Genomic DNA, 22,530 nt, shown 5'->3' on the forward strand with positions numbered 1-22,530 from the left:
AAAAGATTAACAGAATGAGAAATACCATTTCATAAATACAATGTAGCAACCTTCTCTCTTTTTGCTATTACCAAATCTCCTTTAGTGACTTTTCAAGTTTTGTCTGTAAATGTAATTATACAACTTCCCTATTGAAATTAGGTTTTTGATTAGATATGTAACATGCCTTGCCTCCTTTAGCAGCCATTTGTTTCTATTCTGTTGTTCTATAAGTACCTTACCCATTCTAATAATTTTACAGGATTTATCATCACCTAGATGAACCTATCCAAAATATCCTTGAAAATAGTCACAAAAATGTTTCCTATGGGTCGTGGTATGGAATGAAGCCCGTGAATCTACCAACTAGGCATCAAAAATATTTTCTAATGAAAGAATCAAAGAATATTGCAACATGTCACCTGTTACATTCACTTCCTGATTTTTCTCTTGATTTCCATCTCCTTCTTTTCTTTTTCAAGTTGTATAGTCTTTCTTTAGGTGTCCTTTCTTCCCACATTTCCAACACACTATCCTCGATCTAGATTTGGATCTACCTTTCCTTGACTTACTCTGATATACTGGGCTCTTTCCTCTCTCTATTTTTCTTCCCCAAGTCTCTCCAGTCAAAGTGTTACCTGATGTCTCACTTGATTTTTTCCGTCACATCTCCTCACTAAGGATAACACCAAGAACATCATCAAAATTTAAATCACTAGTTCCAGAGACAAACTTACTAATATCCATGACTAAGTCATTCCAAATTTCTAGAAATGAGCATAGAAACAACAAAGCCTTAACCTCATCGTCAAAATTTACCCCTATGGAACTTAAATAATTGGTAAGTATGTTAAATTCATTTAAATGATCAACAATAGATCCACCTTTTGAAATCTTCAAATTAAATAAATTCTTCATAAGGAATACCTTGTTTAAGGCTGAGGGTTTTTCATATAGTCTGGTTAATGCCTTCATTATATCTTCTGTGTCATTTTCTTTGTAATGATGAAGGCTACTGACACTACCAGACACAACCATATTGTTCCTAGTGCCTTTTTGTCAATAATCTCTTATTCTTTATCTGGCACACTAGTCGACTTATTTTATTTTACAATCAATGGTAGGTAAAGATATTTTAGATACAAATAATCCCCCATTTCCATCTTCCATAGATGGTAATTTTGGCCATTGAATTTATCAACCCTAAACCTACTATCTTTAGCCATTACTCCCACTTGAACCAGGAATCCTTCTTTCCTATGAGTTTATTAGCCAAATAGACCTTTGGCTTTGATACCAATTGTTAGAATTAAATAATAAAGAAATGAAACGAAAATATTGGAAACATAGAAAAACATAAAACAAGAGAGACACAGATATACATGGTTCACTCAATTTGGGCTACGTCCATGGAGAAATAATTAGTCCCTCCTTTTATATTATCCAACAAATTGAAGAGATACAACCTATAACACATCCCTTGTAATTTCCTCTTCACTTTCACACCGTATCCTCATATAAATCGAGGGTTTCCTTCTAGGGAAAAAACCATATATTTACATAACTTCTAACATCAGATCTTCCACCTAATGAATGGTCTAGTTTGACAATGACATTACAATATTTTATGAGGAAATTTCCTCTAAAAAATTCTTTTGGGGGCACTGCCCCTAAGCCCCTACTGGGGGGCTTAAAATCATGTTTCCACCCCCCCTGCAGCACTAGTGGGGGGTAAGCCCCTACACACCCCCTATCAGGAACTGGGATCCAAACACATATGAAAAAGCAAGATCTTTGAATTGGAAATATAATCAGCCTCCACACCCAACAAAGAGATAACACTAGAAGTATTTGGGTGTGAGGGAGATGAATATGGCATCTAGAGAAGTGATTATGGAAGAGGAACATTGAGTCTTATACTAGTTTCCATATTCTATGTCCAAGAATTTTCTTGTTGGCTTGATAAAAATCCATGATGAGACCATCTAAGCTTGGGGATTTTCCTTTAGGCATATCTATGAGTGCATCTTTGACTTCTCGCATGGTGATTTATTTAAGAAGAGTATCATTTTCCTCTTTGGTAATGATCTTGGGAACATGGTCGGTGATTTTTCATCTATCAGGGATGGGTTTAGTGAGTAATTTTTGGAAATGATTTAGAAACTCCTATATGATTTCTTCATGGCTTTCAAATGTTTGATTTTTTGAAATTTGGATGCTATCAATTCAGTTGTGTTGTCTTTGATTGATCACTGACTTGTGGAATATGTTCTTTTTCTTGTTTCCTTCTTTTAGCCATTGAACACAAGACTTTTTCTTTCGAGGAATCTCTTCTTGTTTAGTCTTTCCTCCAATATATGGGATGTTACTTTGATGATTGATTTGATCCATTGTGCCTCCTAATATTATAGATTGTTGACTGCTAGACATTTATTGTTCTACTTGAAGTTTTATTTTTAAATATTTCCAAAACCTATAATATTCCAGGCTTTGATTTTTTTTTATATATATAATGCACTGTTGGAAGCAGTACATGAGAATCCCATTGAATATGCCGGATTCTTTCCTCCATCTCTCTACATTAAGTAAAAGTTGGGGATGTTGCAACCAATTTTTTTTAATGGATTTAAAATTAATTAAATAATTGAATAAATTATATAAACTAAAAAATAAATATATTAAATATCTTTTAAATAAAATTGTTATTAAAAAACACAATTATCATAATAATAATTAATATATATATATATATATATATATATATATATATATATATATATATATATATATATATATATATATATATATATATATATTAATAATGGTTTAGTTTAACTAATAGACAAAATGATTTTTTTACCACAATCCCACAATACAAATTTTGTAAGTTTGGGATTTTTTATTGTTTAAAATGCATTTTTGAATGCATAAATGGATTCAACATCCAAAAAAACTCATGAGGCACTCTATCTTTGCATATTAAACAATTTAAACTTATGATTTTTAAAAATCTCTATTCGATTTGGAACAAAATTGACAATATTCGGAAAATGGCCATTTTGTCTTTTAGTTAGACTAAGTACTTTAAAATTGTTAAATATATTTATTATTTATTATTTATTATTTATTATTGAGAAATGATGGTGTTAACATGATTTTAAAAAAAGTATATGAAAATGTTCAATATATTATTTTTATATTATAAAAAGGCAAAAATGTTTTTTATCTTTTAAATTATATATATATAAACATCAGAAAACTAAATATCAATGTCTTGCACTCAATCCCCGAGTGAATAGAAGTGCAATATCAAAGATGTGCTGCTCAATGCTAGAAAGTTTGTTGTCCATCTGCTCCATGTAAAATCTCATGTTTTGTTGCTCCCATTTGACATCTGTCATGTTTGTGTTAGTCAACTTGCCTCTCCATCATAATCCTTCCCATCGACGATTTCATTTTCCAATATAGAAAGAGACCTTGAATATATTGCTTCCTTCTACCCACCTTACGTCTTGGATCTACTACCAATTGCCCAAACTCTTCCACAAACTTAGAATTGAATATTGAATATCTATTTATTGCTGCCAGTTCTTCCAAATGGTGCAATTCATTATGTATGTCAACAAGGGTGTTATCATGGAACTTGTCCACAACTTCATTGGCTTGATTTTGATCCTAGTTACACATTTGGCCCCTACCACCACCCCCACCTCTACAACACTACATTCATTGCATAGTGTTCAAATCATCGGTTTGAGCCATATTTAAAATTAAATATAATATTTTCTAAATATATTTTAGAACCAACACCTTGTCCTGAGGATGAACCACATTAGTTTATTCAAAACTTCGACCAAATCCTAACGATGTGATTAATCTGAAAGACATATATCTACATTATGGATCACAAAAGTCTTAGATCTAATATTTTTTAAATTAATTACTTCCTTTTAACTTAAAATTAATTACATATATAATAGGAAAATGATTTACATTTTCTTAACAAAGATGAAATACATAAATTACAGATAAAGAAACATGAAGTACGACAACCCATAGGTGCCACATAAGGATGGGAGGCCATTTTCCCCAAGAAGGGGAAACCAGATAATCAAGAAGGTTGGGTAGAGAAATAGATATATAGGGCCTATCACTACCCTTGTTCTAACATCTAGCTATGGGAAAGAATGGCTAAAATACATACCAAACAAAACCAAGCTAAGTTGGCACCATGTAAGCCAAAGAGATCATGGACAATCAAGTTGAGTTGGAACCGCCTAAGCCAGAGTAAGCATGGACATTCTTCTACTGAGCTTGTTCACCATTGGATAGACCTCCAGCATTGGAATTTCCATGGCTGAAACGGCCTGCTTTAGGTTGTTCTTCCATGATATAGAAGCCATAAGGACTAGTGTAACACACCCCTGGTTTTTTTATTTTTTTGTTAGCCCATTTGGTATTCATTTCGAGGTCCTTTCCACGCCCTATAGTCGATCCTATTATATCCCCATTTTAGCAAAGCCGATATAACTTTATATTTGTCTACCTACTGGTCAATTTTCCCCAAAGGCAACAACCTTCTTACCTTAATGTTCTCTAACCCCTTCAACTAAACTATCATTGGTAATTCGAAATATCATAATGCAATGATATGACTAATGACCATATGGCGCTAATATTTGGAGAAATGTTTCTAGTGCAAGTATTAGTTGTCCATATAGTTTTCCTTAATGGTGTGATGATTATTGAATCTGCAGAAAATGCATGGCCTGGTCATCACATCCCCATAGTTGACTAAGTAAGCACGCATTTGTAGGTTAACTACCTCAGTCATTATAATTTTCTTATTGTGCTTGTAATTCAGAGCAAGATAACTGATTTATATAACATTTGACCTGTGCTCAACCATATTTCCATGTTTATTTTCCAGTCCTTAATCAAGTTTGGATGTTCTATATCTATAAAACCATACAAAATGAAATCAACCAAGATCTCATGGGTTATGGAACAATAGTCTTCATAGATTCAGGAGTTCTCAACTTCACAAGAAAATAATCGACCATTTCATAGCATTGACCCAAAACATTTGTCACATAAGGTTGTCTGTGTAAGCTCAACCACCCTAAAAGTTAAAACCATATGGTCTGGGTTATATGTTATCAAGCATATTTGAGCATGACCCATGAAGAATTGACCTGAGTTTCATTCTTCAATTTGTGGGTTATATACTTACAATATTTTTTCTTTCTTACTCAACAGACCCTAGAAAAGGGACTTGATGTTATTTTGTAAGTGTACTCTGACCCTAGGTAAGTAGTCATTTGGAATAACGATTTTAATTCTCCAGAAAGAGTATCTTCCCTTAAATAACTGAGTGTAATTAATCCCTACTTTTTAAGCTACAAATACAAAGGTATTTTTACAAGGAATAAGTTGATATAGAAAATCATTAGATCCAAGAAATGCTATTGGGTAAATTTCTAACATCATTGTTTTTGTTATGAATTCCTTAAGTTTATTTGGCACTTGTATTATTTAAATAAACATACAAAACTGATAACATCACAAGATTTTTGAATACCTTAAGATATTAAACTGATACTGAGTTGGAAATCAACTACCTATAACATTAGTTTGCAATGCATATACTCATCTACATATTACACGTGGCTAAAAGAGCTAGAGAAAAATGCACAAGTTGTTTTCTTGGAATAGAAACTCTTAAAGCATATCAATTACACACTTGCATGTTTCATTTTAGATTCAAACTGTTCCTTTCTTTTACCACTTGGTTGTGTAAGCATGAGCCAGTAAGTGAGACCACAAGTAAACATGCGAATCCATAATAGTATGTTTATTTCTATGTCTGAGAGAGAGAGATCTCATGCATATAATTTCCTTTTGCAACTTACCTAGTGGAGTGGTCCAACTAACATTTGTTTATATGAATGGCAAGCCTTCTATAATAAAACTTCTTGCCTGAGCTTTGAGATATATATATATATATATATATATATATATATATATATATATATATATATATATATATATATATATATATATGTATGTACATTTATTTCAATGACCATGAGTGTGCAGTTGCATGATTCGAATGTAGTATTTGATTGTTTAGCCAGGCTCATTGGGCTGCATAATAACTTTCAGGATTAATTATACCTTGGTGACCAATTAGTGCATAAAGCAATGGGATATTTGTCCACAGGGCCTATGAGATATTTTAATTGTACGAGTACTATTCTATGAGCACTTCTGGAATCTCAACCCTATTAATTGGCTAGATGTCGCCAACCATATAGAGCATTTAAGACCATAGGATTTCTACCTATCTGTAACTTGCTCATGTGGAAATCCAAATGTTTAAAATGCCCATATCGATTGCTTGGAGTCTTTATTTTTTTTTATTGATCTTCAAAATCTTACAATGGTCTCATTAATTTACAAGACATGCCCGAAGGGTTTAGTGTGTGTTTCTAAACTTGTGCACGGTAATGTTAGTGTCAGGGTCTATAGGTAACTAGTAATAGTTCATATTCCTGTTAGGGAGAATCAACTTCCAAAAGTTTTTTGGAAACTAAAACAACTATGTGTCCCTAAGTGTCATTAATGATCTTGAGTCTAGATACAGGCTCTAGTGCATTGACCACAACAACCACACTAGTATCATGATATCTTTTAAATAGAAATGTGAAAGGGTAGAAAGAATTGACAGACCACACATAGAGGTTGCTTGTATGACAGAACTATCTCAAAATGTGATTATCTTCACTTATATATATATATGTGTGTGTGTGTGTGTGTGTGTGTGTGTGTGTATGTGTATGTGTATGTGTATGTGTATATATATATATATATATATGTGTGTGTGTGTGTGTGTGTGTATATATATGTAGATATATATATATATATATATATATATATATATATATATATATATATATATATATATATATATATATATATATATATATATATATGTATGTATATATATATGTATATGTATATGTATATATATGTATACATATACATATATATATACATATACATATATATATATACCTATATATGTATATATGTATATATCTATATATATATATATATATATATATATATATATATATATATATACATATACATATACATATATATATACATATATATATATACATATACATATACATATATATACATATATATATATATATATATATATATATATATATATATATACATACACACACATATATATATACATACATATATATAGACACACACACACACACACACACACACACACACATATATATGTAACTCAATTGTTGTGTAGTAGGTAATGAGCTACAAGCTTAATAGTGCAAGTAAATAATGATAGTATGTAAGTAGTAGTAAACCAATCATAGTGACATTGCAAAACATCATATATAAAAAAACATATGGCCATGATTGTACTCATACGTAAATCATCATATTCTACATTCAGCATTCTCAAATTAGTAAATCTTATTGTAGATTTTATCCTAAATAAAACACAACATTCACAAAAATGAGCGTTGGAATAGGGATATAAGTTTACCACCCAACCATGGACATGCTTCTATTAGATTTCCCATGTAGTTGTCACCCACTAGCTTGCGAAGACTGTTCCAAATTACCATGCTACTAAAAATCCTAGGGATTCTAGAGGTCTAGCCCTCCTCCACCCCTTTCGTCTAGAAAAAAGAATTCTATCTTATATTTGACCTCTCTATTGCCTCTCCTCCTGAAACCTTGGGAAATTGGTTGATTGAAAGTGGTGCCTCAAGGCACTTCACAAGGCACAAGGAGGCTTTTTCAAATCTGATAAAAAAAGATACAAATTTGGAAATAATCCTTGGATACAATGCCACCTATCCTGTAAAGGGAGTTGGGAATGTTACTCTTCAATTGAATCAAGGTAACATCATTCATCTACAAGAAGTAATATATGTACCTGATCTAAAGAAGAACCTATTATCTATCTCAGCGATGGAAGACAAAGGATTCAAGGTGGAATTCATCAATGGAAAGGTATGTGTTTGGAAAAGAAATTTTAAAGAAGAATTTACTCTTGGATTCAAGGTTGATAGCCTATATCAAGTTAGAGGAAGTCCATTGGGAGCTATGTCTTGCAACACATCTCTTCAATCCGAATTATGGAACCAGAGGTTTGCTCATCTAGATTATAAGGTTATACCCGACGCAAGAAATATGATTATAGGTATGCCTGAATTCAAAATAGAACATGATGGTGTTTGTCAGGGAGGCGTGGAAGGAAAACATACAAGGGGACCATTACCCTCAAGTGGTAGTAAGACTTCACATTTTCCAATTGGTTCATTCTGATATATCTGGTACGTTGCCCATGACATCATTAGGAGGATACTTATATTATGTTATCTTTGTGGATGACTTCCCTCGCAAAAATTGGATTTATATCTTGAAGAAGGATGAAGTGTTCACATGGTTCCGTTCTTTCAAAATTCCTATGTGCTAGAAACACTATCGTGTGCATTCAAAATAGATTCCCTCATCAAGTGTTGTACTCTAAAAATCCTGAAGAAGCTTTGACCGATAAGAAAATTGATGTTTCTCATTTTAGAATTTTTGGTAGTCTCATGTATTTTCATGTGCCAAAAGAAAAGAGAAGCAAATTGGATGCATCTGGGAAGAAAAGAACATTTGTGAGCTATAGTGAAACTTCTAAGGCATATAAAATCTATGTACCTGATCAAAAGGAAGTAGAAATAAGTCATGATGTCACCTTTGATGACGATGTTGCCCTTGGGAAGATTAGAAACATTCCTATTCCAAGGAAGGAGAAAGAAGCAAATATAGGAAAATAGGGAGAAACACAGGATGAGATGATGCCCGATGTTGAAGAACCGATGGATCCCATTGATCCACCTCCTAATGAGCCCTCCTATTCAAAAAGGAGACCCTCATGGCTGAGGGGAAGTCTCGAAGATGTCGAGAGACATATTGCACCTAGGGGGACCTTTCGGGAAAGTAAGAAGCCGATTAGGTACCAAGGGTACTTAACTTCCATGAGCACCATTATTCAAACCGAGCCTTGCACATTCAAAGAAGCTATGAAGCACCATGTATGGATGGATGTTATGAATGAAGAGTATGAATCGATTATGGAGAATGATGTCTGGGATGTGGTCCCTAGACCCCAGGACAAATCTATTGTCACCTTTAAATGGCTCTACAAGATCAAGCATGGAGCAGATGGAAGTGTTGAAAAGTTCGAGGCCAGATTTATTGCTCAAGGCTTCTCTCAAAAGGAAGGTGTGGACTATGATGATATTTTTTCACCAGTTGCCCAATATACCACCATCTGTTCGATCATAGCCCTTGTTGCCTCGCAAGGATGGAACCTACACCATATGGATTCAAAGATCGCCTTATTTCATGGTTCACTTAAGGAGGAAGTTTATGTAGAACAACTCGAGGGGTTTGAAGTCCAAGATCGAAAGACACATATATGCAGATTGACGAAAGCTCTCTATGGGTTGAAGAAAGTGCCCCAGGCTTGGTATGAGAGGATCGACAACTATCTAATGAAGCTGGGTTTTACAAGAAGTTAATTTGATCCAAACCTTTACTTTAAGATTGAGAATGATAGACCTATCATCTTGGTAATTTACATGGACGATCTCTTTCTAACAGGTGCAGACCCTCTTATTCATCAATGCAAGAGGGAGTTGGCTTCCGAATTTGAGATGAAGGACCTAGGGCTGATGCATTATTTCCTAGGATTGGAGGTCTGGCAAAAGTCAGGTGATATTTTCCTTTCTCAAGGAAAATACATCATGAAGCTACTTGAAAGATTTGGGATGGTGGATTGCAAGTTTGTGACTACACCGATGGAACTCAACTTCAAGAAGCTATGTCGAAGTTCTACTAGGCCTGATTTGGGAAATCCTTCTAAGTATCGTTAACTCGTGGGGGCCTTAATGTTCTTAGTGAACTCTCGTATGGGCATATGTTTTGTAGTGAATACGTTGAGTCAATTCATGGTTGAGCCTCATCACATACATTGGTTTGCTACCAATAATCTTTTGATATATCTTGAGTGCACAATCACCTATGGACTGAGATACACTATTGGGGATGTGAGGCTCCATGGTCATTCTAATGCAGACTTGGTTGGAAATGTGGTGGATCGTAAAAGCACATATGGATGTTGTTGAGAATGCAACAAGATGATGGAGCTTAGTGGAAAGAATTCGCCTTCACTAAGTGGGCCCATAGGCTATTTTTGGCGCAAAGTCTATTTTTAGACTATGTCTATTTTTAGACATATGGATCATGGTCTATGAGTTGCAGGATGCTATTTGTGGATGATTGGTAATTTCGGTAAAAATAGATGGACTTCTATTTTTGGACATATGGGCGGTTTCTATTTTTAGACTGCCAGGCTAAAAATAGAACAGTCGAATATTATTGTCTCATAATAATATTTGGACTATAAACATTATCTTATCCTCTTGGAGCACTTCAATTTGAGCTATAGATGTGGAACATGCAGCTGTCAAAAGGAAATACGCTTTTCATGTGGGTCAATTGAGTTATTGCATGCAGGACTTCAATTAGAACTCATGTGGTTGAGTTTCGGTGGAGTTGATTGTGGAGTTGATGGAGTTGTGTTCAGTTTGACTTGGTTGAACTAGTTGTATTTTAGTCTAACTAAAGACTACACTAGTGATGAGTTGTGTGAATTAAATATTAATTAATTCACTAATTATTAACTCATAAAGCAACTAAAGAATACATCAGTTAACTCAATGCATGTACAGTTCAGTGGAGACAGGTGTTAGAGGTTGAGATTGCTATAAGTTGTGACTATAGTTGTGCATGAGATTTCACATGCATGGATGGAGATTGCCCATGAGGCTTGTGTAGTATAACCAAGGGAATTTGAAATTCACAGAGTGTTTGATTCTCTTGCAGGATTGCGCAGTGGAGGTAGGCAAACAGTGGAGGAGATTTGAGGCATCAGATTTGAGCTAGTTTGTGTGTAACGGGTGGAGATAGTATTGAGTACTTGTGAGGAGTATTGTACTATGTATTGTTACTATGTATTGTTACATGTTCTCTATCATTATAATATACAAATAGTGTGGGGTTTTCAGCTTTATGCTTTCCCCGGGTTACATATTGTGTTAATGTGTGCATGCGATTGATGTTTCATTGTTTTTAATGCTACTAAATTGATGATCAATGTAGAGGAGGTTATGTATTGTGCATGTATTCCGCAATAGTGTATAATCAAGATAATATTTGTGAATAAGTGTCATATTATTCAAAATTTCTACATGGTATCAGAGCAGTTGATCATCAGATCTATTATTCAGAAATGTTTACATTTTATTTCTTCAGGCAGAGTCTGTAATCGGGCCAGGTAGCCTCTGGATTAATCCTTCCTTTGGAAGGTGAGATATCTGGTAAAAGCCCATACAGTCAATCTCTATATGAGAAATACTTTGTTCTCACGAATTCTAGATCAGAGGCGGTTGAGTTTGGAGCTGGAATTTGAATTTGCAACAGTGTTTTCTTGGTGTCAACGTCGCAATGTCTTTCAACGGATTGTGATTGGAGTATGCTCTTGAGGGTAGCTCGAACTATATTGCATGGAAGGACAAGATGGAGGCCGTGTTAGATGATAATGGGCTAAAGGAGTTCATAGAGGCTGAGATCCCAAAGCATACTGATGCTACCGAAGCTGAGATTTGGAAAAATAAGACAACAAAGTGTCGAAGGATTCTGTTGGAGGGCATGAAGGATCACATTGTGTATAGCCTGCATGGAAAGGCTTCTCCATACTTGATGTGGAAAGCATTGACAGATCTATTCCAAAGCAAGAGCAATCAGAGGAAGCTGGCGCTCAAGGATAAACTCAAAAACATTAAATGCGAGAAGGGAGACAGTATGCCCAAGTATCTCACGAAGTTCACTCAGTGAGGGATGAGCTGGGAAGTATTGGGGTGACTGTCGATGATGAGGACTTGGTGAGCTTGGCTCTCCTTGGTCTTCCGAAGAGTTGGCATTCCTATCAGGACTCTGTCAATGCTCGAGAGAAATTGCCAGGATGGGAGAGACTTTGGTCAGATCTTGTGCAGGAGGAGATCAGGCGGAATACCAGGGATGGATCTTCATCAAAGGCACCTGATGAAGAAAATTATGCTTTGGTTGCCAAAGCAAAGAAGGGGAAGAACAAGAAAGCTTCTCATTCCAGTGCGAAAGGAAAGAAGCAGGACACGTCCAAGGTGAAGTGCTTCCACTGTCACCAGCACGGACATTATGCCACAAATTGTCAGCCGAAGAAGAAGAACAAGCAAGCTACTGGGTCTACAGCGGGAGAGGCCTTAGCCTCACAGTTTGATCTTGATTTTTCATTGATCGCATGCTTGGTTTCAAGTGTGATGGGATCGGTGTGGTTCTTGGACAGTGGTGCATCTTTTCACATGACAGGAGATCGAGATTTTTTTTTTTGATATGGAGGAGAAAGATCTTGGAGTGCACATCGAGATGGGAGATGATGGTAGATACAGTGCGACCGGTATCGATACCATTTCCTTTGAGAGGGAGTCTAGTAAACCCTTCGTATTGAAGGAAGTGATGCATGTTCCAGGATTGAAGAAGAATATTATCTCTGTAACAATGTTAGAAGACAAGGGATATGATGTTTTCAGTAAGGGAAAGGCTTTCCTGCATAGCAAGACAACTGGAGAAACCCGGAAGATAGGGGTTCGAGTCAGGAACCTTTATCAGTTGCATGTAGATGGCTACGCAACAATAGCATGCAAGGCAGAAGGATTGGTGAGCCACGATGATGGCAAGAAATGGCACAGGAGATTGGGTCACCTTCACCATGGAGCCTTGAAGATACTGCAGCAGATCACTACTGGGATTCCTAAAGGCACTCTTGCGCAGTCAGATCAGTGCAAGGGGTGTACTTTGGAAAAGTTTGTGAAAGCCACCTTTCACGAGAAGAATAGTCGCGCCACAACGATCCTTGAGAGAATTCACACAGACATGTGTGGACCTTTCTCAGTAGCTTCGACAACAAAGCACAGGTATTATGTGATCTTTGTTGATGATTTCTCTCGAAAGTACTGGATCTTCTTCATGCAGAAGAAGAACGAGACACACTCAAAGTTCTGTGAGTTCAAAGCATTGGTTGAGAAGGATTCGGGGAAGAAGGTGAAGGCTCTTAGGAGCGACAATGGTGGTGAATACATCTCTGGCGAGTTCAAGGATTTCTGCAGAGAAGAATGGATTCGAAGAGAGCTCATAGCTCCCCATAACCCACAACAGAACAGGGTTGCTGAGTGGAAGAACAGAACGATCGTGGGTGTTGCACGGGCGATGTTGCATGATCAGGGCCTACCCTTCACTTGTGGTTGGAAGCATTCAATACTTCAGTATATGTGCAGAACCGTTGTCCTCACAGGATACTTGGCATGAGTACACCCGAGGAGGCTTATTCTGGTAAGAAGCCTAATATTTCTCATTTGAGGATTTTTGGTGCTAACGTTTACATGCATGTGACGAAGGATGCCAGGAAAAAGCTGGAGCCGACCGCAGAGGTTGGGATATTTGTGGGGTACACTGATACGCCCCACAACTATCGTGTGTATTTACCAGACAGTGGTAAGACTGTTGTGTGATGGGATATAAAATTTCAGGAGGAGAAGGCCATGAAGTGTTCGCTTGAGAGGGAGCCACACTTGCATGCAGATGAGGAGCTATTAGTTCCTAAGGATGAGCTTCAGGATGTGGATCAGCCACAGGACGAAGTTCATGGAGTGGAAGAGACCACTCAAGCAGTGCCAACCATCAGAGGGCGAAAGCGCTTGACAGAAGCTGAGCGACTGGCTCAAGATGCAGAGAAGGTTGTAGGAGCGCCTACAGCTCAACGTAGACAGAGACAGCCACCCAATCGGTACACTAGATATGTGGCTCTTGTGAGCAGATGTGTTGTGACTGAGCCATCCTCTTTCGAGGAAGCTGTGGAGGATCCCGCATGGGTAGACGCCATGCTGGAAGAGTATGATTTGATTGTCAGAAACAGTGCATGGGAGATTGTCCCAAGACCGGAAGGGAAATCAGTGGTGGGTTCGAGATGGATCTACAAAGTTAAGCAGGTAGCTGACGGGAGTGTGGAGAAGTACAAGGCAAGATTTGTTGCCCGAGGCTTTTCACAGATAGAGGGGATCGATTATGAGGAGACCTTTGCACCTGTCGCAAGGTATTCTTCCATACAGACAATTCTTGCTCTCTTAGCGTAGATGGGGTGGCACATTCATCAGATGGATGTGAAGACTGAATTCCTCAACGAAGTCATTGAGAAGGAGGTGTACATAGAACAGCCTGAAGGTTTCGAGATCTTCAGCAGCGAGTCACATGTGTGCAGGCTCAAGAGAGCATTGTATGGGTTGAAACAAGCACCACATGCTTGGTACACATAGATAGACAATTATTTCACCAAATTTGGATTCTCCAAGAGTGAGGCGAATCCTAACCTATACCAGATTGTGATGGAGGATGATGAGTTGTTGGTACTTTCATGCAAGGATGATCTTGCTAAGGAGTTTGAGATGAAGGACTTGGGCTTCCTTCATTATTTCCTGGGATTGGAAATCTGGCAGTGCAGTGATGGAATATTTGTTTCTCAGGGTAAGTATGCTCGGGAGATACTGGAGAAGTTCAACATGCATGTCTGCAAGCCTGTTGATACTCCTCTTCCTGGAGGTTGGAGGATGGACGATGCTACTTCGGCGGAAGTAGTGGATGCCACTGTTTATCAACAATTGGTGGGGTCGCTTATGTATCTGGTCAATACATGACCCAATATATGCTATGCAATTAACCAACTTTCACAAGCTATGGTTAAGCCAACCAAGCTCTTCTGGAAGGCAGACAAGCATGTATTGCGTTATCTCAGAGGCACATCACGATATGGATTGTGGTACAGACATGAGGATGAGGTGAAGCTATGTGGCTTCACGAATGCAGATTGGGCAGGGAGCCCAACGGACAGAAAGAGCACATCTGGAGGGGTCTTCAGTATCAGGTCGACAGCAGTTTCTTGGTACAGTAGGAAGTAGAGATCCATGGCACTCAATTCAGCAGAGGCCGAGTATATGGCAACAAGTTTGGCTGCATGCGAAGCTATATGGATGAGGAAGATCTTGGTCAGGTTGTTCGGTTCATACTTGGAGCTTACTATGATTTACTGTGATAACCAGAGTTGCATTAAACTCTCAGCTAATCCAGTATTTCATGATAGATCTAAGCACATTGACATCAGGTACCATCATATCAAATATTGTGTGTAGCAGAGAATCATGTTACTTTCATACATTCCAACGGAGGATCAGGATGCTGATATCTTGACGAAAGCGCTCACCAAGAGAAAATTAGAATACCACCGAGGCAGGATAGGGGTTGCTGATAATCCATATCTTGTTGAGAGGGAGTGTTGAGAATGCAACAAGATGATGGAGCTTAGTGGAAAGAAGTCGCCTTCACTAAGTGGGCCCACAGGCTATTTTTGGCACAAAGTCTATTTTTAGACTATGTCTATTTTTAGACATATGGATCATGGTCTATGAGTTGCAGGATGTTATTTGTGGATGATTGGTCATGTCGGTAAAAATAGATGGATTTCTATTTTTAGACATATGGGCAGTTTCTATTTTAGACTGCCAGACTAAAAATAGAACAGTCGAATATTATTGTCTCATACTAATATTTGGACTATAAACATTATCTTATCCTCTTGGAGCACTTCAGTTTGAGCTACAGATGTGGCACATGCAACTGTCAGAAGGAAATACACTTTTCTTGTGGGTCAGTTGAGTTATTGCATGCAAGACTTCAGTTAGAACTCATGTGGTTGAGTTTCGGTGGAGTTGATTGTTGAGTTGATGGAGTTGTGTTCAGTTTGACTTGGTTGATCTAGTTGTATTTTAGTCTAACTAAAGAATACACTAGTGATGATTTGTGTGAATTAAATATTAATTATTAACTCATAAAGCAACTAAGGAATACATCAATTAACTCAGTGCATGTACAGTTCAGTGGAGACAGGTGTTAGAGGTTGAGATTGCTATAAGTTGTGACCATAGTTGTGCATGAGATTTGCACATGCATGGATGGATATTGCCCATGAGGCTTGCGTAGTATAACCAAGGGAATCCGAATTCACAAAGTGATTGATTCTCTTGCAGGATTACACAGTGGAGGTAGGCAAACAATGGAGGAGATTTGAGGCATCAGAGCTGAGCTAGTTTGTGTGTAACAGGTGGAGATAGTACTAAGTACTTGTGAGGAGTATTGTACTATGTATTGTTACATGTTCTCTATCATTATAATATACAGATAGTGTGGGGTTTTCAGCTGTATGCTTTCCCCGGGTTACATACTGTGTTAATGTGTGCATGCGATTGATGTTTCATTGTTTTTAATGCTGATAAATTGATGATCAACATAGAGGAAGTTATGTATTGTGCATGTATTCCGCAATAGTGTATAATCGGGATAATCTCTATGAATAAGTGTCATATTATTCAAAATTTCTACAGATGTTGCTTCTCTCTAGGTTCTGCTTCGATATCCTAGATCAGCAGGAAGCATAAATCAATTGCTTTGAGCACCCATGAGGCTGAGTATATTGCTACTAGTATGGCCTCCTATGAAGTTGTTTGGTTGAGGAAGCTCTTTATTGAGCTATTTGGACATGTGTTGGATACCATCATGATATTATGCGACAATAAAAGTGGGATTCTTTTCTCTGAGAATCTCTTGTTTCATGAACACTCCAAGCATATTGATATCAAGTACCACTTTACCCGGGATATGGTACAACGGGGAGCAATAAGGCTCCATCACATTGGGACTAATGATCAAGTCACCGATATTATTATGAAGCCCCCGGGGAAGGTAAAATTCTTATCCTTCCGTGAACGACTTGGAGTCATGGGGCGACCCTCTTATGAGGGTCCCGTATGAGATGGATACTGAGCAGTAGGAGTTCCCAGTGGCTTGGGGTACTTCTTAGAGTGATGAACGACCCTAGGGTGAGTGGTTCACCTTCCGCTAGTGGTACAATATGTACAGGGTGAGCGGTTCACCTTCCCTTGTGATACCCCATGTTGATATATGCATAGGATGAGTGGTTCACCTTCTCCTATGACATATGAGCAAGATGAATGGTTCAACTTCTCCTGCTGGTACATCCTATTGATGCAGTCTGAGACTCATGGGAAGTACCTCTCATCTGGCCAATGAGTATGGAAATGAGGAGAGGGACCATAGTACTACTGATGGACACATCGTGTACTACTGTACTCCCTATGCTAGGATGCTTGATATTGAATTGGGATCAATGGATACTGACTTAGGGTCAGTGAAGAGTGGTATGATACGCTCTTGATTATTGGAGGCTAATTGCGGGTTAATAGAGAATGATATAGCACATTCTCTATCATTTCTTCTTCATTATTTCTTCATGGTTCAATAGAGTAGAGATGTTAGAGATGGTACAGTTTGACAGATGATTTGGCAGGTGGAGTTCTCCCTAATTGAGAGGGAGTGTTAAATTTGGAAACTAGGGCCAAACTCCATCTTGGACAGCTCATATGATGCAACTGATATTTTTATTAGATTCCTCTTTCCTAGAGGTGTAGGATTGATCTAAAGGTCATCTCATTTCGACATGTACAAATGGAATTATGAATTTATTTCTATTATGGACAAATTGTCAAGGTCTACTAACAATCTAATGTAAGCCTAGAAGCCTAAAAGACATGTATTTACATCCTCAACGTTGCATATAAATAGAAGGAGCATTTACCTCATTTGGACACTCATCACTCACACATCTCTCTCTCTCTCTCTCACCTAATGGGTGTACAGATTTTTGGGTAGCCTCTCTCTCCACATGTATGAAGGAAAAGTCTACAGTTTTATGTTTTGGGCATTGACCGAATTGCAAGAGGGTTTGACTAGCATTGACAGGGTAGCAATCAACCAAGTTTGACTACATTTTTCTTGGGGAATATTTTGTTTGGGCAGGTTTCATTTATGGGCACAAAAAGAGAGGCATTATGAGTTGTTTGACCAGCGTTGACCGCAAGTTTGATTATGTGTTGATCGAGTTTGATAGATATTTTCGGGACTATTTGGGGCTAATTCAGACTGTCCTTGGAGGCCGAGTTGACAAGGTTTGATTGAGCTGATTTGGAGGAGAAATTCTGCCACGTTGACCAACATTGACTTTCTGGTTAGGGCTTCCTATGACTACAGTTTGACTGGATAGATTTGACTTTGATTGGGCAAGTGAATTTTGTAAAGTGTACTCTCTCTCTCTACTGAACTTTTGAAGAATAATAAGAACATTTGATTAAAGGGTTTTCCCCACATTGAGTTTTTTCCCTGGCATCTGCCAAATATTGTGTCTTCTTGTCTTGGCTTGTCGTCTAATAACTATCTATGTTCTATCTGCATTTTACTATCATGTTAATGTGATTTCTAATCTAGAAATTGATATTGGGCTAGTAAGATAATTGAAGTAAAATTGCATGTAAGCATAGAACATACCATTGTTATCTAAAATTATCAATTTTGTTGCATATTCATAAACACATTTCCAAGACATTCAATGTCAAGGGTCTTCTTCTTTTTCAAACTTTATCAAAGTCTTCATACCTTGCCCATGGAAATGTCATATAATCTATGTATTTGTGTGCTACCTTTAAGATAATTATTTTCCTCACTACTTAAAAGTTCACGCCTATAAACTATACATGCACTTTTATAAAGCTTATGAAATTTGGACATGTTTAACAAGTATTCACACTATTCCAAAATGACCAAGGAGGCATGTATAAAAGTGACCAACAAGACATATATATACTTATATTTATCATTTTCAAAATATAAGTAATATTTACAAAAATAACCCAAAAAAGTTTATATATATATTCACCATTTTCAATATTTACAAAAATGACACAAAAGGTATTTACAATGACATGTATGATAACCAAAGCAACATTTAGATAATTTACACACTCACATAATAACTGGTGTCATTAAAGCTGGAACATGGGGAGGACTTGCCAACAATTAATTGCACATCCATGGGATTGACAGAGGTATCCAACAACTCGCAAGTCGGAGAGATGCATCGAACACCATCATAGAAACTAAGATACTAAGAGAAGATGAGGTGGAAAGTTCGAGAGAGAAAGCAATGTCATCGTTGTAAGAAAAACTATGATATATATGAAAATATTAAATATATTTAAAAATACAATTTTAGTAAATGTACGATAAGCAACTCAAAAAAATTCGAAAAATAAAACAAAAATGTACATCCCATTATCTAAAAAAACTGGACTATATTTAAATATAATTGGGAAAATAATATAACTTAAGCATAAAATAAAATAAAATATAAAATTGAAAATAAAATATTTAATTTAATTTAATGTACAAAAATATATTATTTATTTAACGTACAGAACTGAATGACTCTGTAAAAATGTTGGTTCCCTCCCTCATTCATTTAGTTGAAGAGCACCTAAATTTTTTAATGTGGTAAAAAATCCCACTGCTGCTAAAAACACATCCAAGTTTACGTATAAGGCCTTTCTTGAAAATACTCGTGAACAACCTCCTAGGAGGTGGTGGTAGTACATCTCGAAACATAATGTTCCTCTTAGGTTGGCTTTATCCAAGTGATCGTAACATGGGATAATATAATAAGAAAAAGGATGATGTGGACCTAATAATCTCTTGTCATTACTCATTGTAAGACCTAGAGTATTGCTCCCTCGTCAACGCAATGAAATAAAACCCTTTTAGAAGATTGTACGGGGAGGTAGACCGCAATATGCAAAAGTTCCAAGCTTTCCTTGCTATATTTATAAATAATATTGAGTGGGCTTGCAATCAAGTCATGTTTCATGACAACCTCATCCTACCGGAAGTGACAAGTGGACTCATCGGAAAAAGGAAGGAATTACAAACAGAGGTTAAGAGGAAAAAGGCTAGGGTTCCAATTATGCCAGAATTCAAATAGATTATATATATATATAGTTGAAAATTTAATAGTATTTCTGATTTCCATGTTTACATTTTTATTATTTATCTCGTGTTTATATGTTTATTATTTATTTTGTTTTAGGAAAGGTAGCACAAAATTTTATCCCAAGATTTTTAGTTTAGGCGAAAATTCATTTCCACGGCTATAACCACTTAAACTACTCCACACTTACATGAGTTTTATACTTTAATAAAATTGAAATTAATAATTAAATTCAGTTCCTTTAAAATAATAGTTAATAATTTTATTCTTTTATAACATATTATAAGATAAAATATTGCTTTTTTATTATTATTATGGTTGTTAAGCTAAATACTAAATTGATGAAATCTTTTTGTTCGGGAGAAAATTCAACTTTACACAATAATTTGATTTCGAATAAAGATATATATATTTTACTTTCACTTTTATAAAAAACCTATGGAAAAAACAAATATATAAAAGCCTATATTTATAACATTTTATGTATATACACTTTCGTACAATATTCTGAAATAAAAAATAAAATTTTTATTTAATTATTAGAAATATTTATGTTTTGGTGTCAATACCAGAACTACAATAGATTATCATCAAACTAGTCATCTCACATGCCATATTAAATTTCAGTGAAGAGGATAGGGATTACTCATCACTATAAAGTAACATTTATTCATTCTAATCACTAACATAGTCAAAATTATATATAATATATATATATATATATATATATATATATATATATATATATATATAAATCATACAAAGTTTAAAGGGAAACGGCGCAAGAAAGAAGCGTTTACACGTAATTGGCTGAGGTACGTGGCTTCCTTGGAATGCTTTACGGGGAGACCTGGTCCACTCAACGGCCTTGGCATCACAATTGATCCCATCCCATTTCAGAGTAACCAACCGATCCATATTTCCATTAACTTCTCTAATTTCTCTGCCCATTTCTGGGTTTTATATAAAGAGTCTTTCGATTTACTTTCATCCATAGCGGCTTTCATATATCTCTTGAGCTCCTCTCATCATCCAATCCATCGGTGGGGGTGGAGTTGTTGCTACACTAGTGAATAATATGAAGGTTACAATAACCCAACAATGACCAGAAAACTATCAGGTATTTATAATTTTTTAGAGCGCTAGTGTTTTTTGGATTTTGTTGATCCATCTCTTTTTCTTATATTAATTCGTCTATCCATCTCTGTAGGGAAAAATACAACGAGAGGCTCCACTCATCGATGGAAGCCAACGCTGGAACAAAAAACTGTACTTGAATCTATTCACAAAAGCGGCATTCATTCACCAACGTTGGAAGAAATACGGAGGATTACCAAACATTTGCAGCAGTATGGCAAAGTTGAAAATAAAAATGTGTTTTATTGGTTCCAGAATTTTAATGTTCAGGAGAAAGAGAAACACAAGAAGAAAAACCATCACAATTATTATTCTCACAACTTGAATCAAGTATGTAATTTATAGATTATTTCAAACCATCTAATCTCATTCATCTTTATTTTAATTTTTAAAATTTTCAACACCATTCAAAAAAATTCAATCTGATTCATCTTTATTTTAATTTTTAAAATTTTCAACACCATTCAAAAAATTCATGCAGGATTCAAAAACTTGTAATGAGCCCATTTTCCCTTTCAAACCCAAGAACACAGGTATAGATTAAATGTTCTTCTCTTTAGATATTCATTAGGAATAATATAAATAAATATATTTTAACATTTTTTAGATCATTTTCAGGGAAAATAGGGCAGGGCTTGTTTTCTGACCATTCATCTTCGAGTTGCAATAATGCGGAGGCAGTTGAAACATTGGAATTATTTTCGGTCCGTCCTGAAGGAGGCGGACTTGAAAACCCAGGAACCAATCATTAATATTCATTTTTGCCATTATTCTTGAAGTACTGGATGGAGTAGGAAAGCAACATCTTTTTAATATTTATAGAGAGCTTTGATGCAGCCTACCGTAGCTCCATAGCTGAGTTTTATTTTTAAAAACTGATTACAATTAAAGCTGTGTAGAGTAAAAATGTATAATGAGTTAAAGGAGATAAATTTAAACCATTCCTACTACGAAGAATGCTTTTGTCTCCATGATTTCCAATTTGTTCAAAATATGAGCATGATACCGCACATTTTAAAATTATTTTATTCAAAATTAATTTTCTAACAAATTTGGTGCATAAATAGACATGTATATATTCATTTTCCAATTTCATATACACAACATAAACGGTCTCATAAACATAAATTTAAAAACAATAAATAGATATCATACAGTCGTTTTAGCTCGCCAACAAATTAGTGTGGGAAGATTCCTAAACTATTTGACACCTATTTGCTTCCACCAGTTTTTCCAAGCTTTAGAAAATGACTTGCCTTGTAGCCCTACCAACC

Source organism: Pinus tabuliformis, chromosome 2_2, assembly GCF_031772625.1.
Source record: "Pinus tabuliformis cultivar Carrire ecotype Pingquan chromosome 2_2, CPIR1, whole genome shotgun sequence".
NCBI lineage: Eukaryota > Viridiplantae > Streptophyta > Pinopsida > Pinales > Pinaceae > Pinus > Pinus tabuliformis.